This window comes from Pristiophorus japonicus, unplaced genomic scaffold (assembly GCF_044704955.1).
Source record: "Pristiophorus japonicus isolate sPriJap1 unplaced genomic scaffold, sPriJap1.hap1 HAP1_SCAFFOLD_1173, whole genome shotgun sequence".
NCBI lineage: Eukaryota > Metazoa > Chordata > Chondrichthyes > Pristiophoridae > Pristiophorus > Pristiophorus japonicus.
The window spans coordinates 25,447-37,655 of record NW_027250835.1 but is presented as its reverse complement, the minus strand read 5'-3'; positions in this window follow the sequence as shown (position 1 = coordinate 37,655).

Genomic DNA, 12,209 nt, shown 5'->3' with positions numbered 1-12,209 from the left:
CTACAGTCATCATAGGCAGCCCTTCGTATAGAGGATGACCCACTTCCACGCCAGAAAAGGATAAATTCACAGATGTTCCAATGAAGGACCTAAAATTTCAGGTCCTGAACTACATCCTGAAGGGTGGAAGTTGCCTGTGCGTGGACTTTTTTTAACGTGGGGTGGCCGTTGCACACCAGCCACCACACGGGCTTGACAGAGCTAGGTCTTGGTCCAGTGGCAAGGGTTACCCAAGACGACTGGAGACCTGCTCTGCTGCACGGACCTAGTGCACACACAAATCGCAGTGTGGGCTGGCCCCTGGGCCCCTGGCCCTGAACTCGCTCCTCCCCTGCGCCCCGATCACATCCCCCTCCACGGTCTCTCGCCGCTCCTGCATGGAGGACCCGACCTGCGTGAGAACACCAGCGGCAGGTCGGGGCCATAAAAGGAGCGGCGAGCGGCGGCCTGGTAGCAGCTTGGAGGCATACTACAGGGAGCAGGGCGAGCTGCCACGGCAACGAAGAGTGAAATCATCGAGGTCCAGGTCGGTGATTGGAACGTGGGCAGATACCCTACAGTAAGCAGCTGCTGAGATACTGGTAACTATGGGGAGCTCAGACGATGTAATTGGAATGAAAACTACTTCCATCGAGCTGCATCAAATCTCCCCCCCCCACCCCCGGCTGGGTCAAATACTACAGGAAGTAAATACACGCAACTCTCGATTATCTGAGTCCCTCAGGGATTGGGCTATTCCGGATAAACGATTTTGCCGCGAGGGCGACTGCACGTCTGAGCTGAAATTTGATGGTGATAGAACCAACCACGAAGACTTAGTTCGTGTTATCGTAGCGTGAATGTAATAAAATACATGACAATGGATTCATATCGTCTCAAAATTATAAATTATTATGTTAGCTTCATACTTCTGCCAGCTTCATTCTTATGTGTGATTGACACTTGAGGTGATCGAGATATTCACGTGTGCGACAGTTTTTAAAAACACTGTTACTGCGGGTTCTCCATTAGATCCATGTACAGATAATCAAGAGTTGCCTGTATGTTTAAAATAAACTATACCATAATCTCAGGAAAAGATCAAAGCTGCACTTCTTAAATTTTATATGTTGCGTTTTCTAGTTTAGGAACTGATTAAAATATGCAAAATTTTGAAATCTTTTTAATGCACCATATTCTCACCAAGGGTTCTTCAAAACCAAGAGATTTATGTTTCCTTTAACAATATATTTCAATTGATTTCTCATGCAATGGTTTAAGGCCACATGTTTATGTGAAGTTTCCAGTCACAGTCCCTCCAGCTCCGAGCCTGTGCTTTAAGAGCCACTCACCAGGGAGTGAATATCCTATGTGATATGCAGGCTAGTAGGCTTCCACTACTAGCTGTGCGACAGTGTATCCCCATCCCCTCCAGCACCATGGTGCAGCACAAACCACCACAGCAAACATCTGGGTGAAACATCTGTGGACCGATGACAGCCAGCGAAGGTGGGAGCGCCAGGCCGTCTGGTACCCATTTGTGACCCCACACACAAGACCCAGACAAATGTCCAGGACAGTAAGAGGAGAGCCGTGGACAAACGAACGCCTCGTAATGTGCCATAATGCTCCAACCCTGCACGGACCCTCAGCGAACTTGATAGCAAAACCCAGGAGTCGTCGTCCAATTATCCCAAACAGCACATTGCCTGAGAACATCAGACACGACTTTTGTATCCTGCTGAGGTTACCGCCAGAAAGAACGCGTTGCACAAGAGATTCTCTGCTACTCTCATTTAAATCAGCAGGCAGCAACAACAACTTTTATTTATATAGCACCTTTAACGTAGTAAAATGTCCCAAGGTGCTTCACTAAACAAATAACTTTGACACCGAGCCATATAAGAAGCAATTACAGCAGGTCAAAGAGGTAGGTTTTAAGGAGTGTCTTAAAGGAGGTGGAGAGGTTTAGGGAGGGAATTGTGAGGCTGAAGGAGATTACAGAGATAGGATTACAGCACCCAAGTACCGGTGCTGCCTGCGGGCGGGCGGCCGTTAACCTTGGCTTGCGGTGGCACCGTCCGTTTCCGGGCCTCATCGAATTTTGAGGCCACTGTCCTTAAAATAGTCTAGATCGCACTGACAGAAAATTGGCAAATGCTGCAATTGCTCAGGTCTATCAGCGTGTGAAAGAGTCGCCTCGTTTAACGATTCAGGAGTGATCCTTCGTCAGAACTCAAGATTCCCACTCAAAAATGTCACCTATCTCAGCTGCTGGTCAATCTGTGTGTCCTTGCAGAATTCCAGCGCTTCTAGTTGTTTTTCTATCTACCAGCAGATCTCCAACACCCTTATTTATGGTGAGTTGCAATCTCTTATAACAATGAAGATGTTGTCAACAAAATGAAAGAGTAGGTTTTACAGGGAGTAGGTGTAGCACTTAGTGTGTGATATACACAAGGATATATGACCGTCTTCGCCCTTGCCTCATCTCATCCGCTGCCGAAGTCCTCATCCGTGTCTTTGTTACCTCTAGACTTTACTATTCCAACGCACTGCTGGCTGGCCTCCCACATTCTACCCTACGTAAACTAGAGGTGATCCCAAAACTTGGCTGACCATGTCCTAACTTGCACCAACTCCCGCTCACCCATCAACCCTATGCTTTCTGACCTACATCGGCTCCAGGTTAAGCAATGCCTCAATTTCAAAAGTCTCATCCTTGTTTTCAAATCCCTCCATGGCCTCGCCCTTCCCTACCTCTGTAATCTCCTCCAGCCCCACAAACAGCCGAGATGTCTGCGCTCCTCTAATTCTGCCCTCTTGAGCATCCCTGATTATAATCGTTCAACCATTCATTGCCGTGCCTTCTGTTGCCTGGGCCCTAAGCTCTCGAATTCCTTGCCTAAACCTCTTTGCCTCTCTACCTCTCTTTCCTCCATCAAGATGCTCCTTAAAACCTATCTCATTGACCAAGCTTTTGGTCACTAGTCCTAATTACTACTTATGAGGCTCGGTGTCATTTTTTATCTCATAATACTCCTGGAAGCACCTTGGGACGTTTCACCACGATATAAATACAAGTTGCTATAGCAGATGATGGTAATGCTCATGATAAGCCAGAGGTTTCAGGGAGGGACTGGAGTACATCGTTGCACAGGGAACAACATTTTGATTTGATTTGACAAGGTTCTCTTTAATGTTCAATTGTTAATGTGTGGGTTTTGGTGCTCTTACAAAAGGGGGCACTTGATTTAATGTTATACAAACTAGTTGTGGTGGAGAGGGAGCAGAGTGCTGCGGCCTGGCCTGGAAATCGGCGCGGTCCCAGCCTGCAAGACCATCAGCAGGCTGGGGCCACTGCAGGGAGCAGCATGCGGCAGCGTACCACTGCAGGGAGCAGCGCGTGCTGCTGCAGGAGCGGCGAGGTCGGGGCAAAGGAGCGGCAAGTGTTCGTGGAGCGATGTGATCGGGGCCCAGAAGAGGCGAGGGTCCAGGGGCAGCACGGGCCAGCCCACACTGCGATATGTGCGCGCACTAGGTCCGTGCAGCAGAGCTGGTCTCCAGTCATCTTGGGTAGCCCTTGCCACTGGACCAAGACCTAGCTCTGTCGAGCCCGTGTGGTGGCTGGTGTGCAATGGCCACCACACGTTAAAAAAATCCATGCACAGACATCTTCCCCCCCCCCCCCCCCCTCACCTTCAAGATGTAGTTCAGGACCTGGAATATTAGGTCCTTCATTGAAACATCTGTGAAATCATCCCTTTTTGGCGTGGAAGCAAGTCATCCTCGCTTCGAGGGACTGCCTATGGTGATGATGGTGGAGTGGGGAGTTTGGGGGGGGGGGCGGGAAATTGGGGAGACTTGGAGAGGTAGGTCCTGGGGTCCAACTGAATGATGGGGTTAGCGCATTGGGGAGGCAGAAGCCGGCAGTGTTTGGAGGATGCTGAGACCTGGAAGTATTGGGGGGGACAGAAGCCGGGGAAATGAAATTTGAACTGACCTTTTCACAGGTGCCACTGCTCCCACTGTCCCTGTTCCCACGTGTTGACCTTCCCAACCTGTTCACAGTCCCTGTTGCAGCCTCAGGCACTCACTCGCCTGCTGCCCCTTCCTACACACACTCTCATCATCATAGGCAGTCCCTCGGAATCGAGGAAGACTTGCTTCCATTCTTAAAATGAGTCCTTAGGTGTCTGAACAGTCAAATACAAGAGCCACAGTCCCTGTCACAGGTGGGACAGATCGTCGTTGAGGGTAAGGGAGAGTGGGACAGGTTTGCCACACGCTCTTTCCGCTGCCTGCGCTTGATTTCTGCATGCTCTCGGCGATGAGACTCGAGGTGCTCAGCGCCCTCCCGGATGCACTTCCTCCACTTAGGGCGGTCTTTGGCCAGGGACTCCCAGGTGTCGGTGGGGATGTTGCACTTTTTCAGGGAAGCTTTGAAGGTGTCCTTGTAACGTTTCCTCTGCCTACCTTTGGCTCGTTTGCTGTGAAGGAGTTCCGAGTAGAGCGCTTGCTTTGGGAATCTCGTGTCTGGCATGTGGACATTGTGGCCTGCCCAGCGGAGCTGATCAAGTGTGGTCAGTGCTTCAATGCTGGGGATGTTGGCCTGGTCGAGGACGCTACCTCATCCTACACACGCACACCACAGCTTTCCCCATCGCCAGTCTGCTCCTATCTGCCTTAAGGCATCAGTGCACCACTGGTGAGTTTGCCAACATACTCTTGAACAAACATACATTTCCACGAACAAACAAAAGTGACGCCATAAAACGTTCATTGTTTGCACATTGCCGTTGAGCCCCAAAATAGTTTTTTTAACTGAATTTTCAAATGAAATGAAATGGGGAGAGGTTTGCTTTGTGGACAGCAGCCAGTCAGGATGGATCTGGTGATTCAAACGTCATCCAGTTGGATTTAAATCACTTGGAAAACAAGTTGAGATCCTTGTCAACCCTTTCAACTAAAAAAAGTACATTCTGGATAAACAATCGCTTTGTTTATTAAGTGTCAACAAAGAAACCACACCTCTAATTACAGCTATTGTCCATCAATGAGTGGTTCATAATAGTACAGGAGTAGTTGTTAATTATTTTATATGTATGTTAGACTTGTCTGTTACAAAGTATTGTGAATTCAATCTCAGTTTCTTTGAGATTATTTTGTTTATCCTGGAAGATTTCAAAGTAACAGGATAGTGGGATCACTCCATGTTGTCAGTGGGTAGCACTCTCGCCTCTTGAGTCAGAAGGTCGTGGGTTCAAGTCCCTTTCCAGAGACTTGAACACAAAAATCTTGGCTGATACGCCAGTGCACTACTGAAGGAATACAATGCAATACAGCGTGACGGCCCCGACCTGCGAGAGACCATCAGCGGCAGGTCAGGGCCATAAAAGGAGTGGCGGTCCCTGGACAGCATAGCACTTCAAGGGAAGAGGGACGTCATCAAGGTCCAGGTCGGTGAATGGAGCGTGGGCAGCTACAGCAGGAGCAGCGAGGTCGGGGAGAAGGAGCGGCGAGAGATTGTAGGGGGATGTGATCGGGGCCCAGAAGAGGCGCGAGTTCGGGGCCAGAAGAGGTGAGAGCCCAGGGGCAGCACGGGCCAGCCCACACTGCGATATGTGTGCGCACTAGGTCCATGCAGCAGAGCTGGTCTCCAGTCGTCTTGGGTAATCCTTGTCACTGGACCAAGACCTAGCTCTGTCAACCCCGTGTGGTGGCTGGTGTGCAATGGCCACCGCACGTTAAAAAAAATCCACGCACAGGCATCTTCCACCCTCAATATGTAGTTCGGGATCTGGAATATTCGGTCCTTCATTGAAACACCTGTGAACTCATCCCTTTTTGGAGTGGAAGCAAGTCATCCTCGTTTCGAGGGACTGCCTATGATGATGACTGAAGGAGTGCTGCACTGTCAGAGGTGCCATCTTTCGGATGCAACATTAAAACCGAAGCCCCGTCTGCTCTATCGGATGGGCGTAAACAATCCCATGGTACTATTTCGAAGAAGAGCAGGGGAGTTCTTCCCCTGCGCCCTGGCCAATATTTATCCCTCAATCACCATCACGAAAACAGATGATCTAATCATGATCGCATTGCTGTTTGTGGGAGCTTGCTGTGCGCAAATTGGCTGCTGCGTTTCCTACATTACAATAGTGACTGCACTTCAAAAAATGCTTCATTGGCTGTAAAGCGCTTTGGAACGTCCTGAGGTGGTGAAAGGTGCTATATAAATGCAAGTCTTTCTTTTCCTTTGTATGAACATAAACACAAATTCAGCAACTTGCACATACTCAGAACGTAGGTTATTGGAAACTCTCGCCAACTGTTCTGAGGTAATAATATCCTCAAAATTCAAGTAAACACTTTTTTTAAAAAAAAGGATATTAAAAGACACAAGACATCAATGGACAAATTTAATGTAATTATTGAAGTAATTTTGAATTAAACCTTATTTTTCACAGAAGAAATGTCAGTAACGCGAGGGAAAATGCAGGATGATTTTTATTAAAGCATTCATTTGGAATGTCAATAAATTGTGATGGCAAAATGTTGACATATGGTTTTTCCATTATAAATGTTAACATGAAGGCATTACTCATGGTTTGTTCTTCCTCTTCCCCCATAAAGGTGTGCTCCCAGGATAAAGACGGCTTCCATAAGCAGACTAAGTCTCCTATGATCCAAAACCTGCATCCTGTGCATGTCAGGTCTGGGTTAACAATTAACCTCTAATTACAATATATTGACCATTGGAGAATCCGTGGGACGTCCACAGAGTGTTCTTGTCCCTTCCAAAAAGTAGACAATAGCACACAGCAAGTCCAATGCATACAGGCAAGGGAGTTAAGGGTTATGGGGAGCGGGTGGGGAAGTGGAGTTGAGGCCAGGATCAGATCAGCCATGATCTTATTGAATGGCGGAGCAGGTTCGAGGGGCCAAATGGCCTACTCCTGCTCCTATTTCTTATGTGCTTATGTAGGCTAAAACAACTTAGGCAGATTTATTTACAGGATGACAAATATACAGAAGTCAAAAGACACAGCAAAGTTACAAAACAGTGTAAGCTTAAAAACAATAAAATATTATCAGTCCATGAGAGTTAAAATACCCTTTTTAGAAGTTAATTCTTTCAAAGTTTGGAGACTTTGGGAAGAAATATGTTTAAATTGGTTGTCCAAGTAACTATTGGTATCGTATCCTATGAAATATAGGCGGTCCTAGTGTTCGATCATTAATGCTGAGTGGGGATATTGTCAACTGGTTTCATGCGATGTAACTTGTCCTTTCACCTTTTATTATAATACTGAGGTTTTTAGAGTGCAAGATTAAAATGTGTAACCCAGAATTGTCCACAATTCTCCAGATAAGGCCCAACCAGTGATTTATAGAGTTCTACCAGGTTCTGTTTGCTTTTATATTCTATTTCTCTAATTATCAACCCAAGAACACTATATGCATCTTTAACCACGTTATCAACTTGCCCGGCCACCTTTAAGGATGTGTGTATATGGACACCAAGCTCTCTACTCATCTACACTTTGCAAAATCATGCTATTTAAATGTACTGTCTTTCAATATTAGTCCTCCCAAAGTGAATTTTTAAAAATTTGTTCCTGGGATGTGAGCATCGCTGGCAAGGCCAGCATTTATTGCCCACTGAGAAGGTGGTGGTGAGCTGCCTTCTTGAACCGCTGCAGTTCATGTGGTGAAGGTACTCCCACAATGCTGTTAGGGAGGAAGCTTCAGGATTTTGACCCAGCAATTATGAAGAAACGGCGATACATTTCCCAGTCAGGATGGTGTGTGACTTGGAGGGGAGCGTGGAGGTGATGGCGTTCCCATGCGACTGCTGCTCTTGTCCTTCGAGGTGGTGGAGGTCGTGGGTTTGGGAGGTGCTGCCTAAGAAACCTTGGTGAGTTGCTGCAGTGCATTTTGTAGATGGTACACACTGCAGCCACGGTGCGCCAGTGGTGGATGGGGTGCCAATCAAGCAGGCTGCTTTGCCCTGGAATATGTCGAACTTCTTGAGTGTTGTTGGAGTTGCACTCATCCAGATAAGTGGAGAGTATTCATCACACTCCTGACTTGTGCCTTGTAGATGGTGGAAAGGCTTTGGGGAGTCAGGAGGTGAGACACTTGCCGCAGAATAACCAGCCTCTGACCTGCTCTTGTTGCCATAGTATTTTTCTGGCTGGTCTAGTTAAGTTTCGGGTCAATGGTGACCCCCAGAATGTTGATGGTGGAGGATTCGGTGATGGTAATGCCATTGACTATCAAGAGGAGGTGGTTTTCTCTCGCTTGTTAAAGATTGTCATTGCCTGGCACTTGTGTGGCACAAATATTACTTGCCACTTATCAGTCCAAGCTTGAATGTTGTCTAGCTCTTGCTGCATGTGAGCATGGACTGCTTCATTTTCTGAGGAGTTGCGAATAGAACTGAACACTGCAATCATCAGCAAACATCCCCACTTCTGACCTTATGATGGAGGGAAGGTCATTGATGAAGCAGCTGAAGATGGTTGGGCCTAGGACACTGTCCTGAGGAACTCCTGCAGCGATATCCTGGGGCTGGGATGATTGACCTCCAACAACCACAACCATCTTCCTTTGTGCTAGGTCTGACTCCAGCAAGTGGAGAGTTTTCCCTTTTATTGCCATTGACTTCAATTTTACTCGGGCTCCTTGATGCTGCCTTGATGTCGAGGGCAGTCACTCTCACTTCACCTCTGGAATTCAGCTCTTTTGTCCATGTTTGGACCAAGGCTTTAATGAAGCCTAGAGCTGAGTGGTCCTGGTGGAATCCAAACTGAGTGTCAGTGAGCAGGTTATTGGTGAGTGAGTGCTGCTTGAAAGCACCTTTGACAAAACCTTCCATCCCTTTGCTGATGATTGAGAGTAGACTGATGGGGCGGTAATTGACCGGATTGGATTTGTCCTGCTTTCTGTGGACAGGACATACCTGGGCAGTTTTCCACATTGTCAGGTAGATGCCAGTGTTGTAGCTGTACTGGAACAGCTTGGCTAGAGGCGTGGCTAGTTCTGGAGCACAAATCTTCAGCACAACAGTCGGAATATTGTCAGGGCCCATAACCTTTGCTGTATCCAGTGCGCTCAGCCGTTTCTTGATATCGCGTGGAGTGAATCGAATTGTCTGAAGACTGGCTTCTGTGATTTTGGGGACCTCAGGAGGAGACCAATATGGATCATCCACTCGGCACTTCTGGCTGAAGATTGATACAAACGCTTCAGCCTTGTCTTTTGCACTCACGTGCTGGGCTCCATTTAGGATGGGGATATTCATGGAGCCTCCTCCTCCCGTTAGTTGCTTAATTGCCCACCACCATTCATGACTGGATGTGGCAGGACTGCAGAGCTTTGATCTGATCTGTTGATTTGGAATCGCTTAGCTCTGTCTATAGCATGCTGCTTCCGCTGCTTATGCATGTAGTCCTGTGTTGCAACTTCCCCAGGTTGGCACCTCATTGTCCTGAAATTTGTTTAGTGATGTGGGAGTGCTTCCGTGACAGTCCCGTGATTTGCTTCAGGACATGGAGCAAAGTCCGCTGAATCTGAGGGGACAAGAAAGCTAATAACTATAACGATACCAGACTCACTCAGTCAGATACATTTGGTTCCCATTGTCATGGTCCTGGCACCAGAGAGGCCACTGTGCTCCATGGAGTATTTGATCGTCTTAGCACTTTCCATCTCATACAAATCAGGCATTGACAGAGCTTCCAACTCCCCCTTCATTTATTAATAATTATCTTGAATTTTTGTTGCACATTCATTTATGTTGGTGCTTTGTTTACTGGTAGATTTACTTTAAGATACTGTGACTGAAGAGTTTGCAACTGCCCAAAGCAATCCCTCAATCCACAGCCAATTTGGCTTCACCTGCCCCCGTCATCATTTGGCTTGGTCTTCACTCCAATAAAGAGTTCCTCAGATTGAATGGTCTGCATTTATCGTGCCGTTTGGAGGAATTAACTTTTTACCACCTGCTTGTACTGAAACTTTGCTGCTCCATGCATGACTGCATCCACTGAAGGTGAACAACCACTAATGACGAAGGGCTTCTGGATTATCTTCCCCTCTGCACCCCTCCTCATTTAATAAAATCATAGAAATTTACAGCACGGAAGAAGGCCATTCGGCCCATCGTGTCTGTGCCGGCCGACAAAGAGCTATCCAATCTAATCATTTTCTAGGTCGTGGTCTGTAGCCCTGTAGCTTACGGCACTTTGAGTGCACATCCAAGTACTTTTTAAATGTGGTGAGGGTTTCTGCCTCTACCACCCTTTCAGGCAGTGAGTTCCAGACCTCCACCACCCTCTGGGTGAAAAAATCTCCCCTCTAAACCTCCTGCCATTTATTTTAAATCTATGTCCCCTGGTTGTTGACCCCTCTGCTAAGGGAAACAGGTCCTTCCTATCCACTCTATCCAGGCCCCTCATAATTATATACACCACAATAAGGTTTCCCCTCAGCCTCCTCTGTTCCAAAGAAAACAAACCCAGCCTACAATTTTTCCTCATAAGCCAAAATTCTCCAGTCCAGGCAACATCCTCGTAAATCTCTTCTGTAGCCACTCTAGTGCAATCACATATTTCCTGTAATGTGGTGACCAGAGCTGCACGCAGTACTCTAGCTGTGGCCTAACCAGTGTTTTATACCGTTCAAGCATAACCTCCCTACTCTTGTATTCCATGCCTCAACTAATAAAGGCAAATATTCCATATGCCTTCTTAACCACTTTATCTACCTTGCCTGCTACCTTCAGGGATCATTTCTTCATACCAGGTTATACTTTCGGCTCCATGCAAGAGTGCATTCCTCAGCAAAGCACATAATTCTCAACTTGCACTCCTCATGCACAGGGCGACATGTCAAAGTGGTTTCGAAGGTGGTGGAAAGAGTAGACAGCAAGCAGGCAGTAGAAAAATGAGGGGGAGGGGGAAGCCTTGCAAACAACCTGGGAGAAAAACCACAGCGGGATTAAAATAAATCTTTGAACACCTTTGTTTATTAGTTATAAAACGAGATGGAGAACAAAGGCTCTGGGTGGGGTGAGAGGTCATTTGACAAAACCTCCAGGAATACAGCTAACATTATGCCAAGTCATAGACTTCTGGGTCTGTACGTAAATAAACAGACTAACTGAAACAGGAGTAGTGTAACTAACTGTCCTTTATAGCAACTCTCAAAATGTCGTTCCAAACCAGCGTGTTTACAGCAGGCATGAATAGCCCCTGCAGGGTCCTAATACCTGTCTAGTGAGGGTTTGTGTAATGAATAAATAGAGTATGAATACAACATATTCCCCCTTTCTGAAAAATCCAGTCTATGAACAGTCCTTGAGATAGCCAGGTCATATGCTGAGACTGGTGTGGAGCTTGCAGTGTTTGATCGAGGTTTTCGGTTGGGAAATAGAACGGTGCCTCTGTTCCATCCTGCTGGTCTGTCGGCCTGTGAGTTGGGATCAGTCTAGGAGCGTTCCATCAAGTTCCATCATTGAGCTCGCAGGTGTGAGGGCTGAATTTTCGTCCGATCTGTTTTGGAGGCGAAAGTGAAGATGCGAGCTTATGACTATGGTCTGGGCGCTTAACTCTGACCCAATCTCCATTCTTCAGTTGGGGCTTTTGAGCACGTCGTTTTGTGTCAGTATACGACTTCGCTTTTCGTTGGTGTTCCGAAATCTGGGATGTGAGTGTGGTTATCTTCGCGCTAGGTTTGGCTGGGGTTTGAGAATGTCCAGTAGCCAGCGAAGATTCCGCCCAATCATGAGCTCAGCGGGTGTCTTCCCCGTGAGCGAGTGCTTTGTCGAACGGTATGTGCAGAGAATGGTTTGAATCACTTTGTCGAATGTTTGGCCTGCTGAGAGGTTGGCTTTCAAACCCTCTTTGATGACACAGTTAAACCTCCGTTGCTTTGAGGATTGTACCAAGCAGTAAGGCGATGCTCGATAGCATGACGACTGAGGAAATCCGAGAACTGGTCAGACACAAACTGTGGTCCATTGTCAGTGATTATGACCTATGGGAGGCCCCACTTCATGAACATACGCTGCAGAATAGTGCTGATCGTTGTGAGGTCACTGAACTTCTTGTAGCGATTTCTGGCCATTTGGAACGCAGGTCATGTACTACAACAAGGAAACGCTGGTGCTGTGGAGCTGCTTCAACTAGACCAAAGATATCCAACTGAAGTTGTTGCCTTGGTCT